This window comes from Arachis ipaensis, chromosome B9 (genome assembly GCF_059453495.1).
Source record: "Arachis ipaensis isolate K30076 ecotype BB chromosome B9, ASM5945349v1, whole genome shotgun sequence".
Lineage (NCBI taxonomy): Eukaryota > Viridiplantae > Streptophyta > Magnoliopsida > Fabales > Fabaceae > Arachis > Arachis ipaensis.
The window spans coordinates 146,406,956-146,427,300 of record NC_142444.1 but is presented as its reverse complement, the minus strand read 5'-3'; the positions used below and the strand labels follow the sequence as shown (position 1 = coordinate 146,427,300).

At 33.6% G+C, this 20,345-nt stretch overlaps 1 protein-coding gene and 1 long non-coding RNA gene across 4 annotated transcripts in view; both read left to right on the top strand.

Annotated features, from left to right (window-relative positions):
* LOC107619479 (ABC transporter G family member 28) overlaps window positions 1-20,345 on the top strand; it is a 190,854-nt gene that overhangs the window by 36,912 nt on the left and 133,597 nt on the right. The window lies entirely within an intron of this gene.
* On the top strand, window positions 1,610-4,637 carry LOC148546700 (uncharacterized). 3 transcript variants are annotated; one of them, XR_015899226.1, is made up of 5 exons: window positions 1,610-1,813; window positions 2,773-3,169; window positions 3,264-3,499; window positions 3,677-3,821; window positions 4,356-4,637. It is a non-coding gene; the product is annotated as an uncharacterized LOC148546700 (long non-coding RNA). The 3 variants fall into 3 exon arrangements; XR_015899225.1 differs by having other exon boundaries at window positions 3,677-3,982; XR_015899224.1 differs by having other exon boundaries at window positions 3,677-4,637.

The window sequence follows — 20,345 nt, the reverse complement described above, 5'->3', positions numbered from 1 at the left end:
ATTATAATTTGGTTTCACACAAAATAAAATTATTAAATTGAGTAAAATATCGTTTTTGTTCTCAACGTTTGAGAAAATTTTTAAAGTTGTCTCTAACGTTTCAATCATCCAAATTAAGTCCCTAACGTTTCAAAATTGACTCAATGTTGTCCTACCGTTGGGGATCCGTTAACAGAATTGGTGGCGGGACAAAATTGAGACGATTTTGAAACGTTAGAGACTTAAATAAGACGAAAACGTTGGGGACAAAAACGATACATAGAAATAAATTTTCAATACTTCAATAATATCAATTTTTTTACTGTATATAGTATTCAATTATTTTTTAATCACATCTAAGTAAATTACAGTTAATCACATTTATTTCATTCTAAATAAATTAATTTTTTTTATAATTTTACTCTTAAAATAATGTAATTTTTTATAAATAAATAAATTTTATAATTTTATTCTAAATAATGTAATTTTACTTTCATTACTTAATCACATTACTTATATTTTTTTTATAATTTTATACTTTATAAATAATTTTTTTTATTATTTTACACTTAAAGTAATGTATTTTTTTAAATAAATAAATTTTATACTTTCATTCTAAATAATGTAATTTTACTTTCATTACTTAATTACATTACTTATAAATTTTTTTATAATTTTACACTTTCATTCTAATCACATTAAATTATTTATTTAGAATGAAAGTGTAAAGTTTATTTATTTATAAAATAATTACATTACTTTAAGTGTAAAATTATAAAAAGATAAATTTATTTAGAATGAAAGTAATGTAACTAAGTGTAATTTACTTAGATGTGATTAAAAAATAATTGAATACTATGTACAATAAAAAATTGATATTATTGAAAGATAAAATTAAAATTTATTTCTATATCATTTTTGTCCCCAACATTTTCGTCCTATTTAAGTCTCGAACGTTTCAAAATCGTCTCAATTTTGTCCCGCCGTCAATTCTGTTAACGGATCTCTAACGGCAGGACAACTTTGAGTCAATTTTGAAACGTTAGGGACTTAAATAGGACGAATGAAACGTTAGGGATAATTTTGGAACTTATCCCAAACGTTGGAGACAAAAACGATACTTTACTCTTAATATTATAATTTTATTTCACACAAAATAAAATTATTATATGTTTGTTTGCTTTTTATGTGAGTATATATGTTTTTTTAATTAAATTTATATAATACAAAATCTTTTATCATTGTGTTCGAATTTAAAATTATAATTTTATTTCACACAAAATAAAATTGTTATATATTATTTGCTTTTTATATATTTTTTAATTAAATTTATATAACACAAAATCTTTTATCATTGTGTTCATATTTAATATTATAATTTTATTTTACACAAAATAAAATATACATTTAATATTATTTTTTCTAAAATTCTAATATATTTTTTTCTGAGTTTGGAGCATGAATTTTTAACTTATTTTTGATGTATTATTTATTTTAACTTATCTTTAGCCGCTAGAAGCCTAGAACGCCTAGAATCAAATATTTAATGAAACTATATTCTGTTATTTCAGTTATAAATAGTCTTTTAAATACTCTATATAACAATAAAAATCACATATGATTAGTAAATCAATACAAAATTCCCTCCTTCTACCACCTACTTCTTTCTATTCTTCTTCTTCGTATTTTTCAGGATAGCATTGGCAATTAGCAAGTGATGGTTTTTCTCGATAAGCACTTGCTACAGCTTCTTCTCGCAAGATTGAAGTCTTCTTCAACCTTTCTGCTAGCTATTCACAAAGAACCACGTTGAAGAAGTGTGAAGATTGAAAAGGTAACATGAAACTTCTTTTATGTTTTAAATTTCAGAATTGTTATTTAGAAATTTGAGGATGCCAACAATTCTAAATTAGTGATTGAGAAATAAAGTTCTAGATTTTAGATTGAAATGCATATTGAAAGCTTGGTAATATAATGTTTGATGAGGTTCAGATTTTGAGGTTAATACTTCTTTTTTTGCTGAAAAGAAATATCCTTTTAACTTTATGATACATTATTTATTTATTTTTTGTTGATTTGTAATGATTCTTAACCTTTGGGGAATTCATTGAGATCGCGCCACACTTTTTCTTACTTCCAATCCATCCATTCATTCATTCGCATTCCATTTCTTGAAGAATTCTATTACCCTCCCCTTTTCTTCTCATTCTTCCATTCCCAAATCCCTATCTTTCTTATTCTGCTTAATCCAAGGTTGGTTTAGTCTTTTCTTTATCTTTTTTTTTCTTTTTACCTCAGGTTCTTTATTTTTATTTTTAAAAAATTCTTCTTTTTTTGGGGGGAGGGGGTGGTTAAGCTTTTGGGTGGCTAGGGATTTTCTGTCCGCTGGGATATGGATTTAGGTGTTATATTTCTTTTTCAGGGGAAAAAAGGTTGTGATTCAAAGATTTGCATGTTCCAAGGTTAATGCTTTGGGGTTGGATATCATGTGTTTTTTTTTTTCCAAGGTTAAACAAAACTAGATGTTTAATTTCATGTTGAAGAAGCATTGTATTGGTCTAAGTGTATATGATATACTGTTTGGCTAACTCTGTTTGAGTTGAAGGATTGTAGCTTCTGATCCAAGTGTTTATGTAATGAATATATTGAATTTAGTGCTTTATTCCTTGTCTATATTTGCATTTTGAACTGATCTTGTTAGGCAGATTAGGAACCATTTTAATATTTTGCTTCTTTTTTCTTAAGCTTATTGTTTATATGATGTCTGAATGCATTGCACCTTTTCTGTTTCAGATATTGAACTCTTGGGATAAGACAGCTAGTCCTTGAATTGGATAGAGTTCCTTGTTTTGAAGGATCATGACAACATATGACATGGATCCTGATGTTGTTCGCTGGGGCCTTCATAATCTCTTAGACATTTGCACACTTTCCAATAATGGTTCTCCTAGTTTCATAACTAGATATGATCCAGATTTAAGTAGCAGCGTAGAATATGTTAGAGAAGGCTTCTGTCAGCCTTCGTAGGTGGAGAACGATGAAGCTGTTGCTTGTGCTTACCAGGAAGAATTATCACAACTTGAATCCTTGGAAGCTTCTGGGATGTCGAAATTTGGGAACGATCAAGTGTAGGCAGCCGTACTTGCACAGGATTGGCATTCTTACTCAGATGGAAGCAGAAATTTTGGTGGTATAAACTTGGCAATCGCTATTTTCTATTGTTATCTTTTTGATGTGCTGGATATTTTTCAAACTTGTCATGATAAATTGTCAACAACATGTAGGTAATGAAACTTGCCAGAACTCTAACAGTGAGCCATACAACATTCCAGAAGCAGAGGATTATGATCCAAATGAAAGGGAAAACGTTATGCATGACATTGATGTTTATGGTTCCTCTTTTGGGTCAGGAGAGATTCCAGTTTTTAGTGATGATATGTGGCATACGTTGGAAATAATGGATGAGTCTTCTCTTGACGGTGAGGTAGGCAAAAGATTAAACCAGATGGTCCCAATCCCTGTAAGTTTAGCCTTTTAGTGCAGCCAAATTCTGTTGTATTTAATATCATTGAATTTCTTCTTTCTATAATTTCTTATATATGTAATACTTAGTGATGTATTCTTTATATGTGAGTCTAAGTAGCTATAGAATTCCAATTTGGATATTAATACAAATGTCTCTTGTCTGTACTTGCAGCATATTCCTAAAACCAATGAAAAAATTCCATCATATGATGAAGAAGTATTTCAGATGATATGGCTTTATTGATGTTGTCATGGTTCACTGATATTAGGAATGGTGAATGGGTGATCATGTCACATTGTAGGCTGCTGCCGATTGGGTATGATGAAATATACCATTTCCATTTTGTATTTGCCTTTCCTATTTATTATGATATCCTTCTTTTTGGTTTGAGATTTCAAAGTCAGTGTTCTTTATCTGTTTGATTCTATTGGATTCATGTAAAGCATTCTTTGTATCTTTTAGAGGCCATCTTAGCAGGTATGGTTTATCTTTTTTATATGAAGTCACATTCCCACTTATTTAGTTTCTTCTTCCACAATTCCTTGCCCCCTCACTCTTTTTTTCCCATTTTTTCTTCTCATATTATAGTGTCTATTTGTTTTTACAATTTGATCGCATATTCTTATTAATATGACATTTACACAGATGTGTAAGTATTACTAAGTATATACAAATTTTGTGGTTTATCAAATATATTTTTACTCTATCTCCTTTGTTTTCTATGCTCATATTTTTAAAAATTAATATCATATTTTATGTTTCTATACTCATATTTTTAATATTATATATTTATAGAATTATTGTACCTCTTAAATATTTACTGACTTAAACGTCGGAGTGTTTTTTACAGGTACACTCCCACCTTTCTCGGTTCGACTCTGGCTACAATCATGGAAGAGCTTCTGACACAAAGCTTTGAACAACGAACCACGTCCTCAGTGAACTATACTTTTGTAATTTTTTTATTTGAATATGAATTTTCACATATGATTGTCAAATTAATTTAATCAACTTTGATATTAAATATAAAAAAAATGTTGAGATAGAACTCATATTAATCTTTCTACATTTACTAAACAATTTTACTTATAATAATGCGCAATGTGTGGGAGTTAATATAGTTAATTATAAATTTAATAACTAACTGTAGTAACTAACTACTCACGATATATTCTGACTCATACTCATTTTCACTCTCATTATAAAAAATGTAATCATGTCCACAATATTTTAATATTAAACTTTCATGAACATCACTTACTATACTTAATGTCCCTCATCCAAGGTAAATTCTATTGTTATTATTGTAGAAATTTAAAACTTGTATTGCACATCTACACTAATTTCAATTCATTGTTATTAGCTTTTAGTCATATAAATAGTATATATTTTTATAAATAATGACTAAAATTTACATTTTTTATTTTAGTTTTGGTAATTGCTCATGTATTTTAATTTGAGTATAACTAGCTCGGCACCTTACCAAAATTGAATCAAAACGAATCAATAATCAAAGAAAGAAAGTGCTTAAGGATCTTTGACACAGAAAGTGGAGTGAGTGGTAATTTTCTGGCTGAGAAGTGAAGTCAAATTTGAAAGTCTACTATAGACAAGCTGAGTAACAAGTGGGAGAACAGAAGGGTTATCAATTTTGATGAGAATGAGAAGTGAGGAAGGGATGGTGGGTCTCAAAAGGAGATCAGATCACGTTCGAACGAGGACACAACATAGTACATACAAGTACAGTGAACTCAACACAACAATGTCCTTTGAAGCCATCATGAAGACAGCCGTTTTATTGTCCCAAAAGGAAAGAAAGTCTGTTAATTTAGCCTCAAGTTTTGGTCAACCTGTCGGATTTCGTAGTCATACTAAACTTAAGAGATTTTTACATAAAATTAAAAATAAATAGTCATCTTTTACTATTAAAAATTTAAATACTGATAAAACTAACCATTAATCATTTAAATAAGTATTGTATCCATGATTATATTTATTTGACAATTCAAATTAAATATTATTCTATGAAATATTAGGGGTGGTAAATAAGTCGAAATTTATCGGACTGATTCGCATAACTTGCAAAAAAAAAAAAAAGGTCGAAATAGAAATTTAAAACCATCATAATAAAAAAACCTGCTTAACTCGCACCACCTAATAACCCTAAACCCGAAACAGGGTTACTCGCCGAGCCCGTCATTCTACAAGAGGATGAAGATGATAATTGAATTTAAAACATTATTTTTTTGTTTGTATTTAGAATGTTTCTCCGTTTTATTTTAAGTTATAATTAGAATTATGTTTGATTGATTAGAGATTTGGACAATGTTTAATTTAATTATATATTTTGGATAATTAGACAATGTCAGTTGTATTATTTTGTTTTAAAAAAACTTGGTTAATGATTATATTTATTAGATATTTAGAATTACAAAGACTTTAGTATTTTTTAGTTTAAAAATTATAATTTATTGTCTTTAGAAATTATAAGTTTATTGAAATATTTATGAAATTATATATTTATTTTAATATTTAATAGTTTAATAATTAAAAAAATAAAAATTAACCAAAATAAAGAACAAAGTCAAAAATTGACGGGTTTAACCTGCTAATCCTATTAGCTGGGATATACTAGCTCATTTGCCATTCCTATAAAATACATTGTTAGTGTTCGACTCTAATCAGCTGTTAACTCCTCTACGTAAGCAAAAATTATTAATTCTTTTATCCGAATCTTTAAATAATTATTTATTCTAAATCAAATTTAATAAGTCAATAGTCATTCTGTCATATATATAAATTTTTATGAAAATATTGTATTATTTTATTATAAAAAAAATTAATTCTTTTAATAGCCAATTATTTTATTAAAAACTATGTATAAATTATACACATATATAATAATTAATAAATAATTTTTAATATTTATAAAATATTTTTGTAATTATATTTATGTACACACATAATCAGTTTTATCAAACAAAATCAACATATATAAGTATCATGCCTTAGAAGAATAGGATTATGTTTGGTAAGAGGCATTTTAAGGCTGGATTTTATTTTAGTTTTATTTTTGATCTTATAAAATATTATATAAGTATTTATAAAAATGTAAATTTTTAAAAAATTTGAACTAAAATACAAAGTTAGTCATTATTTATTTCATTAACTTATAAGTATTTTTTTAAAATCAGAATGGAATTTTATTGTCTAATGAAATGAACAACGACGACTAACTTTAGAGAAAAAAACACAAATATTTTAAAATTTGAACTAAAATATAAAATTTAAATTTTTATTTTTATTAATTTCAATTTTTTTTTAATGTAAATGGAATATTTTTTATTGTTTTCAGTGGCTAAGAGAAGGGGGTTGAATCTTAGCCCCTTTTTCTTTCAGTAACACTTGTTGGTCTTGAAACAACTTCTGGAGACTTTTTGCCTTTTTGTCTCGTACCCAGCCACGAGACTTTTCTTTTTGTCTCGTTGATCAGCACGAGATATTTTTTCAGTTTTATCTCCAGTGCAGCAGAAACAGAAATGGAGTAGAAGAGAGAGAAAATTACACCCAGATATATCCTGGTTCAGCTGCTAAATGCAGTGCAGGCTACATACAGTCTCCATCACAACAATGATGGAATTTCACTATAATCATCTTTGATTACAAACACCAATTCTCCCTAGGAACTACCCTTCCTATCCGGGACAAGTCCAGAATCTAAACCCCAATCCTGAACTTGACTTGGTCACTGCCAAGCTTTCCAACTGCTAAGTGCTAACCCAACTTGCAAGGGGATTTCCACAGAATCATAAAACACAACACAGATGTACAAAGGACCTCTAAGGACATCTATGGCTTTTTCTTTTAATTTTGCACTCTCTGCCTTTTTCCGCTCTATGGTTTTTTCATACAAACCTCACTGTTTACCTTTTTCCATGAGACTCAAGACAGATAAAATTAAACAGAAAAATACAAAATGAAGAACATTGAAGGAGAAGAACTTCTGTTAGCTTAAGTAGCTATGAGAACTCTGTGCCTTGCACTCTCACTCCTTGCTCCAAGCCCTGGTTGTTCACCCTTACTTATAGGGAGAAGCCTCCACGGTTAGAACCAACCAAACTAAGCTAATCTTCTTCTTCTTCAAACCAAAACCGGTTCAGCCAGAGAGAGAGAAGAGATAACCCATGCAAAACCCAACATGAAATTACCTCTAGTCCTTCCTTGGTCACCAATCTTCATCAATCCGAGCCCTCCATCCTTGCCTTGCTCTCCAAGATAGATTCCTGGCCCTTGATGCATGCTTGATGATGATGGCTTCATCTGCTCCAATCTCTGCCTCTTCCATCACGTAGCCACTGTAGCTACCTCCTGTGGTGGTAGAGCAAGATCAGAGTCAAGCCATTCTCTCCAATGATCTTCTTCTCTGACCGAGATCTTCTCTTCCATTTTTGGGTATGGAGAAGTCAAGATCTCTTCAATAAATCTTACCATAAGTGATGAGAATCTTAGCTACAACATACTTTTAGTTTTCTTTTTCTTGCCATAATTGTGATGGTCTTGTGGCGTGCTTCTCCTTCTCTTCGGTGGCTAGCTTTAGCTTCCATGGTTGCTGCTGTGATATGACCGAATAGAGAAGAGAGATGAGAGAGAATAGAGAGTTTAAAAGAAAAGTAATTAATAGAACCAATTAATTAAAGTGAGTTTCTTTTACTTCCCTCTATGCTGAGTAGCGTGTAGCATTAATGCAATCAATCATATCAATTACACTTTCTCTTTCATGGTTCCCAATGTAAGTTAAATTCAAATTAATTGAATTTGAGATCCATCACGTGATGAAAGGTGGGATCTGTTGGAAGCAATGAAGCAAAACATTTTGCTTTCTTTCTCAATTAGATTCGGACCAAACGTTGGATCTTTTAGCAAAGATTATAATTGGGCTTGTAGAAACAAAAATTCAATCTAGCCCAATTCCTTTTGATTTTCGGACCAACTTTAATGGCCTTGTAGCAAGTATTTCAATTGGGCTTGTATCACAAATTCTGACCCAAATAACACAACAACTATTCAGCCATAAAGATCAAATTAATTTTGTATCAATGCTGAATGTATTTTCAATATAATTGGGCTTGCAACATTTTTCTTTTCTGTTCGCTCCAAATGTAAAATCCTGCATAGCAAAATTATTTAAATCAATATTTATAAATTAAAATCAACTAATAATTTTGTAATTAATCATATTAATAATGTTTGATCATCACTAAATTAAATTAGAGTTTTTCAAACTCATCAATCTCCCCCTTGATGACAAACATTATTAAAATTGAAATGGAAAGAAATTAAAGATTAGAATATAGAATACTCCCTTTGCAGATTAGTATTTCTTTCCTTTCCAAATGTTACAAGGCTCCCCCCTTAATATGTGCTATTTTACCAAGGAAAGCTTTATACCTGTAACTTTAAAATCAAGCTTGAGGCAACTATGTTATTCAACATATTAATTTTGAAATTGTTGAATGCTTGATTCATGAGCAGAATTAGATTGATAAACAAAACTCATTTATTATCATGAATTGATTTTCTGCTCAAACACACAAAGCAATTGATTATATGAAAATTTTGATGTTTCAAGAAGCTTCTGTTCAAAAACTATTTCCCAATCAATAACTCAGAGCAAAATAATCCTAACAACTTTCAAAAATTATTTTCATATCATATCTTAAAGGAACTGTCAAAAAATAAAATATTCATCAAGCCTATTCATCAAGATAAATATATTCCGAATCCAAGGCAGCAACCATAATCACCAATGTTACTCAATTACATCCTCAAATGCATATTTTTAATAAAAAAACAGTAAGCATATCTATGAAGCAAATGCATCACAAGTACAACAAACAAATATTTTGCCAAGATAAATCAAATAAATTACAAACATCAAGCAGCAGCAATCAAGTTTACCAAGATGGAACAGATGCATTATCAACATCAAACATATCATCATAACAAGATATTGAAACTTGAAACAAGGAAGATCATAAATCCTCAAAAGGATTTCATTCCCTGTTTTGTTAATTTCAATTTTCCAGCGTTTCTCCCCCTTTTGGCATCAAGGGGCACCTGCAAAGGATGACATAGAAAATAGAATATCCAAAATATACCCAAAATGTCAAGAGTGTTTCACAGTGTCATGTGTCTACAGAACCAAAATAAACTACTATAGTTTTAGATTGAGCCGTAACAAGGCAAATATCAGCGAAAAGAAAAGAAACAAGGATTAATCATCAGATAAGTGGAGCTCAGATTCCTCAGCCTCTTCTTCACTAGCAGCACCCAACTCCTCCTTAAAACTCTGCAACATCAGGCTCACCCTATCCTTGCACCTCATCCAAGCCCTCTCTTGTTCATAGGCTTGCTTACGTGCTGCCTTATAGGATTGTACCATTAGTTCCGACATGTTGGTGAATTCGGTGAGGATTTCTTTGATTGATTTGGTTGTCTTGGAGAACTCAGGCCGACTCTCAAACTCACTATCCGAGGCTACTGATTTCTTCCCCTTGGTTCCCTTAATAGTTCCTCCTCCTTTGATCATAGATACCTTATTTTCTACAGCTTCATTTAGGAGATCAATTTTAAAATATTCAAAAATACTTGTTAAAAATATGCCATAAGGCAGATTTACCTTTTTGGTGCTCTTAACTGATTCCCACATGTGTCTGATCATAAGGTAACCAAATGATATAGGAGTAGATGTAACAAGAGCAAAAAGTATGAGGGAGTCAGAAAAGGTTACTCTGTTATGGGAACCACTTTGAGGGATCAGGATGTGAGTGATGATCCTGTGAAGCAGATAGTTTGTAGAGCCGAGTGCCTTATGAGTTGGAGTGGTGCCGTCCAAGCCAGATAGGTTTTCACAGATGTGTTATAAGACGACTTTGTATGTGACCCCAACCTGAGAGTCCCACTTCTCGGTCATATAAGCTCATGGCCCCGCATCCGTATAGCCCAGGGCAGTTCCGATTGCCTCAGTGTTCAGAGTTATGTAAACTTTTTTGACATAGGAGTGGATGGTGCCATCAATCAGTCGCATGTTGGCATAGAACTCACGTACCAAACCGGGATAGACCGGTTTCTGAATATGAAGTAGTGGTGTCCATTGAAGAAGTTCAATCAGAGGAGCAACATTGATCCCTTTGTTTGTGAGTGAGTCGAGACTGGCGAGATAGGTGGCACAAAGGTGGCGTTTTTCCAGTACCTCTTTGTGAAATTCATAGGAGGCACAACAGTTGAACCTTGCCGGATCAAAATGTGAATGTGATCGGTTGAACTTGTTTTTGAAATCCAATGACTCCAAGTTTGTTGGCTCCCTGGTATCATGTAACACGAACCCTTTTGTCTTCTGGGTACTGCGACCGGGTGTTGTCTTCTTTGGTGGTGATTGTGGCGGTGATGGAAGGGGTGATGTGTGTGATTCTTCTTCTTCAGCCACAGGAACCTTCTCTTTCTTTTTCCTTGAAGATGTCTTCGTTGCAATTACTTTCCTCCTCATAGTGTCTGTGTGTTTGGATGGTGGTGAGGGAGAAGATGAAGAGGTAGAATGGATATGTATGTGGGTGTGAGTTTGGGGTGTGGAAGGTTTTTGAGAGAAGATGATTCTTTCACTTTTTCTAGGGGCGGTTTTCTTTTTCATGATAAAGAAAATGGAGAAGTGGAATATGGAGAGATGAAGGGAGCCGAATTGAGTGGAGTGAGGGAGGAGGTTAGGGACGCATTAAATGTGGAGTGGAGAGAGAATTGGAGGGAGTTTAATGACCATTAGTGGGCGGTTATTAACCAAAGAAGTTTCCTTTTATTTGAAATAAACTGAAAAGTGGTTTCCTAGAATCAAAGGATTAGAGGAGGGAAAAGATTTAATTTGATAATATCCTCTTCCAACAAGATTTGATGAGACAACAAAAGAGATTGTGATTTACATAAAGAGAAACTAACAAAACGGTCAGAGTGGGGTCAAAGAAATTTGGTGGGACCCATAAGAATTAATTTTTGCGCAGTCTCCCCCTTGATCATAGCCCTTCCAACACATCCTGATTTTTATCTCCTGCTTTCCTACGAGACAAAACTGAGCAGAATAAAAAATTTCACAAGTTATCAATAGAACTTAAATCAATCATTCCCAAATTTTTTCTCAAAGAGCAGAATCTGTCTTCACAGAGGGGTTTTGTAAAAATGTCAGCAAGTTGGTCTTCAGATTTTACAAATTGAATATCAATAGTATCCTTTTGCACATGTTTTCTAATGAATTGATATTTAATTTCAATGTGCTTGGTTCTTGAGTGCAAAACAGGAATTTATGTGATGTTTATAGCACTCATATTATCACAAAATAAGGGTATACTATTGATCTTTAATTTGTAATCTTCCAACTGTGTTTTTAACTAAGTTAATTGTGAACAACATGCAGATGCATAAATATATTCAGCTTCAGCTGTGAATAGATCCACTGTGGCTTGTTTTTTGCTTGACCACATGTTGAGTGAGCTTCTAAGGAAGCAACACATGCCGGAGGTGCTCCTTCTATCCACTTTATCTCCCGCATAATCTGCATCACAAAACCCTACTGCAGAAAAATCATCAGATTTAGGATACCACAAGCCAAAATCACTAGTTCCCTTAATGTATCTAATGATGCGCTTAACGGCTGAAAGATGGGATTCTTTTGGGTGAGATTGAAACCTTGAGCATACACCCACACTTTGAAAATTATCCGGTCTAGAGGAGGTAAGGTACATAAGTGAACCTATCATTCCTCTATACCTTGTTTCATCCACATCTTTGCCATCATCATCCTTTTCAAGTTTTGTGTTTGGATGCATAGGTGTTCCCATTGGTTTGGAACTTTCTAGGCCAAATTTTTTGATAAGTTCCTTTGCATACTTTTCTTGGTGAATAAAGGTACTGCTAGGAGTTTGTTTAATTTGGAGGCCAAGAAAGAAAGTTAGCTCTCCCATTAAACTCATCTCAAACTCACTAGTCATGAGTTTTCCAAACTCTTCATACAAGGACTCATTGGCCGATCCAAACACAATATCATCTACATAAACTTGAACTAGGAGAATATCATCATTAGATGCTTTAATGAATAAAGTTGTGTCGGTGGTTCTCCTTTGAAAGTGATTTTCCAATAGGAAGGCACTAAGCCTTTCATACCAAGCTCTTGGAGCTTGCCTAAGGCCATAAAGGGCCTTTGAGAGTTTAAAAACATGATTTGAAAAATCTTTATGTTCAAAGCCGGGGGTTGAGCCGCATACACTTCTCTATCAATAAAGCTATTAAGAAAAGCACATTTCACATCCATTTGAAACATTTTAAAACCCTTATAGGCAGCATAGGCAAGAAGCAACCTAATTGCTTCCATTCTTGCTACCGGAGCAAAAGATTCATCAAAATCTATACCCTCTTCTTGATCGTAACCTTGGGCCACTAATCTAACCTTGTTACGAACAACTTTTCCATCCTCACCTAATTTATTTTTGAACACCCACTTAGTACCCGTAACTTTCTTACCATCCGGATGAGGTACTAGTGTCCAAACCTCATTCTTGTCAAATTGAGCAAGCTCTTCTTGCATGGCTTTGACCCATGATGGATCTTCAAGAGCTTGTTTGACATTGTTGGGCTCAATTTGTGACAAGAGGGCAAAATTTCTTGGTTCGGATTGTCTTTTGGATGAGGATCTTGTTGTTACACCTTGTGAGGGATCACCAATGATAAAGTCATGAGGATAACCCCTCATGGACTTCCATTCTCTAGGATTTCGGAGTGGTGTTGAGCTTTGATGAGTTTCTGTGGGTTGTTCTGTTCCAGTTTCTCCTGCTGGCTCAGGAGACAAAATAGAAATGTCTCCTCCATTCTGACGAGACAAAATTGGACTGGCAGATTCTTCATTTTGAGCAGACTTGGAATTTTCTTTACTTGTTCCAGCTTCTTCACAATCTGAATCATTATCTATCACAGTACTGGGAATTAAATTAGAATCACAAAAAGTAACATGTATGGATTCTTCTATGGTCCTATGTTCTTTGAGATAAATCCTATAGGCCTTGCTAGTGGTGGAGTATCCAACAAACATCCCTTCATAGGATTTTGGATCAAATTTGCCAAGGTTTTTTTTATTGTTAAGTACAAAGTATTTACATCCAAAAACATGGAAATACTTAAGATTTGGAGGGGTTCCTTTCCATATCTCATAGGGAGTTTTCTTCAACCCTTTTTCTAATAATGGTCCTATTTAAAATGTAACAAGCTGTATTTACAGCTTCAGCCCATAAAAATTTAGGAATCTCATTCTCACAAAGCATGGCCCTAGTAATCTCTTGAAGGCTTCTATTCCTTCTCTCAACCACCCCATTTTGTTGAGGGGTTCTAGGGCATAAAAAGTTATGAGCAATTCCAAAGTCATCACAGAAATTTTCAAAGTCTTGGTTTTCAAATTCTCTTCCGTGATCACTTCTCAAATGGGCTATTTTTAAATCTTTTTCATTCTGAATTTTCTTACAAAGGGTTGAGAAAGCATGAAAAGCATCATTTTTATGAGCAAGAAAAAGTAACCAACCAAATCTAGAGTAGTCATCTACCACCACAAGATCATAGTGTTTACCTCCTAAACTTTGAGTTCTTGTTGGACCAAAAAGATCAATGTGTAACATCTCTAATGGTCTTTTGGTTGAGATTCCATCTTTTGATTTAAAGGAGTATTTTACTTGTTTGCCCAATTGGCAAGTATCACAAGTAAGATCCTTATCAAATTTGATATTTGAAATTTGACGTGGCGGAAATTGGCGAGTTAAGAAATTGTTATAAGAGATACGTTGCAAGTATAGTTCTTAACCAACCGAAAATCCGCTTATCAATTTAGAAGTGGTTGTCATAAAATTAAAATTAAAATACTGGGAGTATGAATCCCAGGTCGTCTCCCAACGAGTTGCAGGAAGATGTGCTATTTTATTAATCAGATATTTTCTAAAAATGGTTTGAGTTGATAAACAGGAAATTAAATCAGAGAATTTATGTAATTTAAATAGAAACCTTGACCGGGAGTAGATTAGTTGGAAGCCCTATCCTTGATAGAGTTCTCTCAAGATAAAAGTGATAATTAAAGGTTGCCTGCTCAGTTATCCTTTACCAGGTAAAGGAAAGTTAAGCAAGTTGGAAGTCAATTTCTATTCACAAGTTCTAATCCTCTCCCTTGGAAAGGACTAGTGTCAGTGATTAGAGGGCGACCCAACGCGAAACCCAACTATAATTTTACTCTTGAGCATCCAACTCAAGGTCCTCCTGTCAATCAACTCCCAATCAAGTTGTAGAACTACTCAATCATTATGATTGTAAAATCCACAAAATAAGAAAGGGAAATATTGAAAGACATGATAAATAATAATCAAAAGGGTCAATTAAAAATAAAAATAGTTCTTGTATAAATAAATTCTAGAAATAATCTAATAATAATTCTGAGTAAATGAAGGACATGGAAGAGTAAGTGACAGATAAGGAAACAAACTAGAATGACGAAGTCTTGACGGAAGTAATAACTCTTCTCAATATCCCAATCCAAAAAGCAAATAAAATCAAAATGCTAAGAACTATGAATGTGTAGAGAGAAAACCTAGAGGAGGAGTAAGATCAGATCTAAAACTAGAATTATGCGGAATGAATGTTGTCCTCTGGTCTCTGCATGTTTCCTGGCTCTAATATGCTTTTCTGGGCCAAAAACTGGGTCAAAACAAGGCCCGAAATCGCCCCCAGCGAATTCTGTAGATTCTGCAGATCGCGCATGTCACGCGATCGCGTCATTCACGCGTTCGTGTCATCCGGCGTTTTGCCTTGCCACGCGTGCTTGTGCAGTTTCCAATCCGCGCGGTCGTGTGAGCCATGCGTCCGCGTCACTTCTCGCTGGTCATCTCCTCAATTTCTTGTGTTCCTTTTATTTTTGCAAGCTTCCTTTCTAATCTCCAAGTCATTCATGCTTTATAAAGCCTGAAACACTTAACGCACAGATCACGGCATCGAATGGAATAAAGGAGAATTAAAATACATAATTAAAAGTCTCTAGGAAGCAAGTTTTCAACCATGAAGTATTTTTAGGAAGGAATTATAAATGCATGCTAATCATATGAATAAGTGGGAAAAGATTTGATAAAACCGCACAATTTAACACAATATAAACCATAAAATAGTAGTTTATCAGAATTCCTCTAACCAAATTTTTCTTGACTAGCTTAGAAATTTGGTACATGCTAGCATGACCCAACTTTCTATGCCATAGCCATTTTTCAGATTCAAGAGAAGTAAAACATGTTACATTTTGTTCTTTCAAGTCCTCAAGAGTCAATCCATACACATTATTGCACCTTTTAGCCTCAAATAAAATATTTCCAATTTTTTCACAAACAACCAAACACACATACTTTCTAAAAATAACTTCAAAACCTAGATCACACAATTGGCTTACACTAAGTAAATTATGCTTCAAACCATTTACAAGAAGAACATCATTTATACAAGATGAAAAGCTTTTACCAACTTTCCCAACAGCCACTATCTTTCCTTTAGCATCATCACCGAAAGTGACAAATCCTCCATCATATTCATCAAGCTTTATAAAGAAGGTTGTCTTTCTGGTCATATGCCTAGAACATCCGTTGTCCATATACCACATATTTTCTTTCCGTTTAGATGCTAGGCACACCTACAAAACAAGCTTAAGTGACTTTAGGTATACAAATTTTCTTGGATCCTTTCATGTTAAACCATCTCTTATGTCCTGAACCATTATAATAAAAAATAACTTGGTAAACTTTATCACCAATCATCCTTTCACCAAAAAAAGCATTGAATGGGAAAGTGTCCATTTCGGTTACATAGTCTACAAAACCTTGGAGTTGTTGTTTTGTTAAAGCTTGTTGGATTTTGAAACCTTGTATCATTAGAAGATGAGGCAATGTTTTCATAATAAGGTTTCTCAACAGATTTGTAAAACCCCAAGCCAGCTTTATCATAAAGAGGTTTTTGACTAGTCAAGATTTGATTCAAATTTTCAAAACTTTGAGTGAACTTGGCTAAGTCTTCTTTAAGCCTTTTGACCTCTTTAAGCAACTCTTCATTTTCCTTAAAACAGTTTACATATGCAACAATAGAATGATCACTTTCATAGCTCCTAAGTTGGGCTTTTAACTGCTTATTTTCTTCAACAAGTTCACAAGCAGTTTCGGCCTCCCTTAGTTTTTCTTTGAGAAAACCATTTTCAGCTTTAAGAATGGTGATTTGTTGTTCAAGATCTTGGTTATCAAGCAAAAAACATCTTATTTTTTCAGAAAGGTGGTCTATCATAAGATGAAGATCTTCAGTGTTTGGATTATGAAAGACTACCTGTTCAATGTGATCTGCCATGAGACATGGTTGAGATTTTGTTTCAGATTCTTCATTGTCTTCTGAGTCATTTTCCAGATCCTTCCATGACGCCATCAATCCTTTTTTCTTTCCTTTCTTTGGCTTTTCTTCCTTCTTCAACTTAGGGTAGTCGGATTTGAAGTGTCCCGTTTCCTTACAGTTGTAGCATGTCACCTTGCTGAGATCTTTCTTTTGTTTTCTTGAACTGTCTCCCTTGCCTCTCTCCTTGAGCTTCACCATTTTCCTGAATTTTTTGGCAAACAACACAAATTCATTTTCAGATGAGTTATCACTGGATTCATCATCCAGAGGGTTAGTAACAAATGAAAAAGCTATTCCTTTCTTTTTTGAATCCTTTTTCAAATAGGTGTTTTCAAAAGCAAGTAAATTTCCTCTCAAGTCATCATATGTCATGGAGTCAAGACCACTACTCTCAGAAATTATTAATGCTTTTGTTTTTCACTCTTTTGTGAGATATCTCAACACTCTTCTCACAAGCACAGATTCAAGATACTTGATTCCCATAGCATCCAAGCCGACAATGATGATGTTGAAGCGCTCAAACAGTTCATCAATAGATTCTCATTCCTTCATTGTAAACATTTCATACTCTCTGTTTAGCATATCTATCCTGGTCTTCTTTACAATGGTGGTTCCTTCATGAGTAACTAGAAGTTTGTCCCAGATTTTCTTTGCCGTTGTGCATCGTGATACCCGTCGGTATTCCTCGAAGCTAATAGCACAATTGAGTAAGTTGATGGCCTTGGCGTTGAGCTCAACCTTCTTTCTGTCTTCTTCGGTCCAGCTTGCTTCTGGTTTAAGAGAGACAACTCCTTCGGCACTTGTGATGGTTGGATATTGAGGAACCTCCAGGATAATCTTCCAAAGTCTGTAATCCACTGCTTGCACAAAGATCTTCATTCTCTCCTTCCAATAGGTGTAGTTTTTCCCATTGAAAAGAGGAGGTCTATTGCTTGACTGTCCTTCGGTCAGGTTGTAGGACACCAGATTTGAGCCACTATTTTCTACCATCTGGATCTTTTCTCCAAGCTGCAAAGCTTGATCTCTTTGAGACCAAGCTCTGATACCAATTGATGGTTTTCAGTGGCTAAGAGAAAAGGGGGTTGAATCTTAGCCCCTTTTTCTTTCAGTAACACTTGCTGGTCTTGAAACAACTTCCGGAGACTTTTTGCCTTTTTGTCTCGTAACCAGCCACAAGACTTTTTCTTTTGTCTCGTACCCAGCCACGAGACTTTTCTTTTTGTCTCGTCGATCAGCACGAAATATTTTTTCAGTTTCATCTCCAGTGCAGCAGAAATAGAAATGGAGTAGAAGAGAGAGAAAATTACACCCAGATATATCCTGGTTCAACTGCTAAGTGCAATGCAGCCTACATCCAGTCTCCATCACAACAATAATGGAATTTCACTATAATCATCTTTGATTACAAACACCAATTCTTCCTAGGAACTACCCTTCCTATCCGGGACAAGTCCAGAATCTAAACCCCAATCCTGAACTTGACTTGGTCACCGCCAAGATTTCCAACTGCTAAGTGCTAACCCAACTTGCAAGGGGATTTTCACAGAATCATGAAACACAACACAGATGTATAAAGGACCTCTAAGGACATCTATGGCTTTTTCTTTTAATTTTGCGCTCTCTGCCTTTTTTCGCTCTATGGCTTTTTTCATACAAACCTCACTGTTTGCCTTTTTCCATGAGACTCAAGACAGATAAAATTAAACAGAAAAATACAAAATGAAGAAAAATGAAGGAGAAGAACTTCTGTTAGCTTAGGTAGCTATGAGAACTTTGTGCCTTGCACTCTCACTCCTTGCTCCAAGCCCTGGTCGTTCACCCTTACTTATAGGGAGAAGCCTCCACGGTTGGAACTAACCAAACCAAGCTAATCTTCTTTTTCTTCAAACTAGAACCGGTTCGGCCAGAGAGAGAGAAGAGATAACCCATGCAAAATCCAACATGCAATTACCTCTAGTCCTTCCTTGGTCACCAATCTTCATCAATCCGAGCCCTCCATCCTTACCTTGCTCTCCAAGATGGATTTCTGGCCCTTGATACATGATTGATGATGATGGCTTCATCTGCTCCAATCTCTGCCTCTTCTATCACGTAGCCACTGTAGCTACCTCTTGTGGTGGTTGAGCAAGATCAGAGTCAAGCCATCCTCTCCAAGGATCTTCTTCTCTGACCGAGATCTTCTCTTCTATTTTTGGGTATGGAGAAGCCAAGATCTCTTCACTAAATCTTACCATAAGTGATGAGAATCTTAGCCATAGCATACTTTTAGTTTTCTTTTTCTTTCCATCATTGTGATGGTCTTGTGGCTTGCTTCTCCTTCTCTTCGGTGGCTAGCTTTAGCTTCCATGGTTGCTGCTGTGATATGACCGAATAGAGAAGAGAGATGAGAGAGAATAGAGAGTTTGAAAGAAAAGAAATTAATAGAACAAATTAATTAAAGTGAGTTGCTTTTACTTCCCTCTATGCTGAGTAGCGTGTAGGATTAATGTAATCAATTATATCAATTATACTTTCTCTCTCATAGTTTCCAATGTAAGTAAATTCAAATTAATTGAATTTGAGATCCATCACATGATGAAAGGTGGGATCCGTTGGAAGCAATGAAGCAAAACATTTTGCTTTCTTTCTCAATTAGATTTGGACCAAACATTGGATCTTTTAGCAAAGATTATAATTAGGCTTGTAGAAACAGAAATCCAATCTGGCCCAATTCCTTTTGATTTTCGGACCAACTTTAATGGTCTTGTAGCAAGTATTTCAATTGGGCTTGTATCACAAATTCTGACCCAAATAACACAACAACTATTCAGCTATAAAGATCAAATTAATTTTGTATCAATGCTAAATGTATTTTCAATATAATTGGGCTTGCAACATTTTTCTTTTCTGTTCGTCCCAAATGTAAAATCCTGCATAGCAAAATTATTTAAATCAATATTTATAAATTAAAATCAACTAATAATTTTGTAATTAATCATATTAATAATGTTTGATCATCACTAAATTAAATTAGAATTTTTCAAACTTATCATTTTTTATTGATATTTATGTTTTAAAGTTAATAGAAAATAAAGTATAGCTTATTTTGCTAACGAGTTATAGTTTAAATGGTATAGTATCTCATCCTCACCAAGAGGCCTCGAATTCGAGTCTCACTTCTAAATTCAGAAAAAAATAACTTATTTTATTTGTATCACGATTTCTTTCTTAATTTTGTTGTACAATACAACTTTTTTTTTTAATTTTACTTGCAATTAAAAAATTACATTATTCTTTAGTTAAAATATATTATAAAAAAAACCGTAATTTCTTTTCCTATCATTTAAATTAGGAAATATGAATTTTTTTATTTAAA